Raw genomic sequence first — 4,201 nt, 5'->3', positions numbered from 1 at the left:
CATGATCCAACTATATGTTGTTATAAGAAACTCACTTTAGATCCAACGACAAAAATAGATTGAATGTGAAAGGATAGTAACAGATATTCAATGCAAATAGTAATCAAAAGAGAACTGGTGTGGCTGCACTAATATCAGATAAAATAGACTTTAAAACAAAATTTTTGTTTACAAGAGACAAAGGACATTATATAAAAGTGTCAATCCATTAAAAGAATTTAATAATTATAAACATGTACACAACTAACAACATAGCCCCAAATACACAAAACAAAAACTGTCAGAATTGAAGAAAGAAATAGACAATTCAACAGTAATAGTTGGAAACTTCAATACCCCACTTTTAATAATATTTGAAACAACAAGACATCAGTAAGGAAACAGAGGACTTAAAAAACACTATAAACCAACTAGACCTAACAGGCATACATAGAACATTCCACCCAAAAATAGCAAAATACACATTTTTCTCAAGTGTACATGCAACAGTCTCCAGGAGTGACTGCATGTTAGGCTACAAAGCAAGTCTTAATAAATTAAAAAAGAAAAGATTAAAATCTTCCAAAATATCTTCTTTGAGCACAATGAAATGAAGTTAGAAATCAATAATAAAAGGGCAACTGAAAAATTGTAAAATATAAGAAAATTAACACATATTTAAACAACCAATGAGTCAAAGAAGAAATTACAAGTGAAATTAGGAAATAATGTGAGATGAATGAAAATTAAACACAAAATATCAAAACGTATGTAATATGGCAAATGCAGTTTTTAGAGGAAAATGTATAGCTGTCAATGCCCACATTAAAAAGGAAGAACTATCCCAAACCAATAACCTAACTTTAAACCATGAGACCCACCCAACTGTTTTCCACTATGGTAGTTTGTCCATCTCACTCCCCTATGCAGAGGTATTTCCCAGTCAGGCTGTCCCTCTCAGGATCACATTAATTTTTCCTTGTACACAAGGCTTTATTGTTTGACTGATTCACCAGTGAGTTCCACCCTAGCGTAGGTGATGTTTCAGAGTCTGCAGATTTCCTTGTTTCCTAGATAAATAGTCTTATCTTGAGCAATGTTGTTCACAATCTCAGGGAGAGTAGTTTAGGCAGGAAGTGTTTTTAAGCAAGTGCTAAATTACTTGACAGAATCAGTGGTTGCTTTCTTTTTAGATTCAGTCATCACAGGAGTGTGCTTCCCAAGGTTCAAGATTTCCTCCATTTCCTAAAAACAGGATAGAGAGTGTATTACTTTTCTATGGCTACCATAATTAATTACCACAAACCTAGTGGCTCAAAACAAAACAAATTTGTAATCTTCCAGTTCTGTAAGTCAGAAGTCCAATGCCAGGCCCACCAGACTAAGATCATGGTTTTGGCAGGGCTGCGTTTCTTTCAAGGATGGTGCTGCATCCTGGAACCAAGGGTTAAGGAAAGGGAGCAGGGGCTGGGCCCAGAGAGCATAGCTCCAGGAAGGGACTATCAGGCAGCAGCTAAGGATTCCGTTCAGGGAATCTGCCAACCTACAAAAATCTGGTAAGGAGGAAGCTCAGGAAAGAAAAGCCCTGACCTCACTGTCCTCCAGTATGCCCCAGTAGTGATTCTTTAGTGGGGGGTCCCTGGATGAGAAGACAGACGTGTGGAACAGATCTGCAGTGTCCCCACACCTGCTGCTGAGCTGTGCAGCCACAGATGTGCTTCTGACCCTCCGCCCTTGTGTAACACGAGACAGAAAGAGGTATTTGTTGTAATAATTTGGGTTTGTTGGCTATGCAGCATCACTTGGTGAAAACTCACTAGATCCCACCACCTTGACAGAGTGCAAGTTTGCCTGGTGGAACAGCCTATAAAGTCAGCCTCTGTGGTCACAAAGCAGGCTTGTGGGAGGTGGAGAGTGGGCCTGGAGGGGCACTGGACAGAAGGCATCCAGCCCAAAAGCCAGGGGTTCCCTTCTTTAAGCTATTACCCTCAGCAGTCATGTCTCTCTGAGGGCCAGGAGCCCTTGAATCGGAGCTTGAATCAGAGATGGCAGCATAATCCCAGAATCACTGGGTGTCTTCCCAGAGTGACATTTCCTCTTGGAGGAAACCTCTGATGATGTCTCATTTGTATTTTTGTATCCTCTGTGTCTAGCACTGCTCATCAGAGGTATAATAAAGATGTAGGTTTTGACCAAGTATAGATGGAAATACTTATTTGCTGTTTCTGTTTTGCATCAGTGATTTTCATAAAGAAAATATACTTCTGAGAGAAAATATGTAAGCTCATTGGTTTGTAGTCCTTTAAACAAAACAATGTGATATTTAGTTGAGGGTAAGTATTGCAACTGTTGAGTGCATTTTCTCTAATACAGTTTAGCAACTCCCCATTTTTAGGCAAAGATGACTTGCTCTTGTTTCATTTTAGAAGGGATATGTTCACTGAGACTAGAGACCAAACTTTTTCACAAGATGGCTTTGAGTTTCATTTTCTTCTTGTCAGAATCATGCGCAATGGCATGCCTAGTGAGACTCTGTTTCATTATTTTGCCTCAGCCAGCATGTTCACACACAAATGGGTGTTTTTCCTCATGAAAAGAGAGAATGTGGCGCTGGAGATTAAACACAGCCTTCTCCTGGACATTGACATACATCCATTTCTCGGGCATGAGTTTTCATATGTTGCTTAAGATAATTTTTGCATTTAAATGTTTTTTGACATACTTCCCATGGTATTTCCTCTTCATGGGTTTCTCCCACATTTCTGAAGGTCTGTCCATGTTTTGCCACAGAGGAATCACCTTTTTGACATATACAGCCCTCCTGGACTTGCCCATGTCATTTCAGCCTGAGTGAGGCAAAGTGTTTCCCACATCCTTCCTGGATGCATTTGAATAGTGGTTCCTTGCTATGCTGGCATTGATGGATTTTCAGGTGCTGTGTCTTAAAGATCTTAAAATTTTCAAAATTGCCTATATTACTGTTTTTGCTGAATTTCATGTTTGAGTTCAAAATGTTTCAAGTTTCATTTTGTGTTGAATTTTTGATGACAGCCACTAACTGCACAAACGACTTTTCTCCAGTATGAATTAGGATGTAGCGACTCAGATGGTAAGTCACTGATGGAGGCCTTGTATGTAGAGCTCCCTCGACATAAGTGACTCCATCTTAGAAAAAGATTCCGTCTTATATTTCAAAAGGCATCATGCCAGCAGGGACCAGATGTAAGCCTAATCAATAAAGACTACACCCAGCCAGACAAGGGCATAACCGTTTACTAGTAGTCCTCACTAGAGAATTCAAAGGCCAAAAAAGATCAGGACTTCACCAGCTAGACAGGGCTGTCTCCATAGATACCATCTTACTATTACTTAAGATAGCACCTGGAATCTGCCCTGGAAGGTTCTGCCCAAATCAAGTACTCTGCTTTGCAAAATGTTGACAACAGTCTGAATCAGCCCAGCACACTCATATCCATGTTGCTCTCCTTGGATTGGTTCGCTAACCCATTTTTCTATCCCCTTTTCCCTTGATGTTAAATGTTACTTTGATGTGGAAATTTTAATTTTATAACACTTATATATTTATTAAGTATACTACTAGTATGGTTTGAAATACTGGCTGGCTTGTGGATTGGCTTGAGTCCGTGTATCCTCCTTTGCTCAGTGAATGAGTAGTAATAAGAATTGCCTCCTTGGGAACTACACGTAGCACCTGGCTTTTATGATTGAAATAGCATCGGTAAAACTCTGACCTTGTGGAAAGACACAAACGTGCGAGGACCTGGTTATGTCTGACCTTGCGCCGCTCACAACACCTTGCCACACCCTTCATAGTCACAAATGGTCTCTCCCCACATGCTTGCACCGGTGCGCGTGGAGTTTCCAGGCTTTGTTGTAATTTCTAATTGGCTAAAGGGCCCCGCAGTCCCAGAGCAGCAGACGACCTCCTCAGGAGCGAGAGGGGACGGGGCGCGCGAGGCTGGGCTCCAGCTGGCTGCGCTTCAGCGTGGCAGGAGGACAACAGCGACATGGCCGAGTGTGCAGGGGCCTCAGAGCAGGCGCCCAGCCACGCTGAGCCTTGTGCAGGGAACAGGCACACGGCGGACCCAACGGGCGACCCCGGTGCACTTCCCGGAGTGCGGGCACCACGTCCCCCTCCCGGAAACGCGTTTCTGACCCACTGATTTCACAGGATCATCATATTACACAGTTTTCCTCTTCC

The 4,201-nt window shown here is 41.9% G+C and overlaps 1 pseudogene; it reads right to left on the bottom strand.

The window, feature by feature from the left end:
* Positions 1-2,302: 2,302 nt before the first annotated feature.
* LOC138385952 (transcription factor IIIA pseudogene) lies at positions 2,303-3,811 on the bottom strand (annotated as a pseudogene).
* Positions 3,812-4,201: the final 390 nt, after the last annotated feature.

Source organism: Eulemur rufifrons, chromosome 7, assembly GCF_041146395.1.
Source record: "Eulemur rufifrons isolate Redbay chromosome 7, OSU_ERuf_1, whole genome shotgun sequence".
In the NCBI taxonomy this organism is placed as follows: Eukaryota; Metazoa; Chordata; class Mammalia; order Primates; family Lemuridae; genus Eulemur; species Eulemur rufifrons.
The sequence above is the reverse complement of the archived record's forward strand: the minus strand, read 5'-3'. Positions and strand labels throughout refer to the sequence as shown.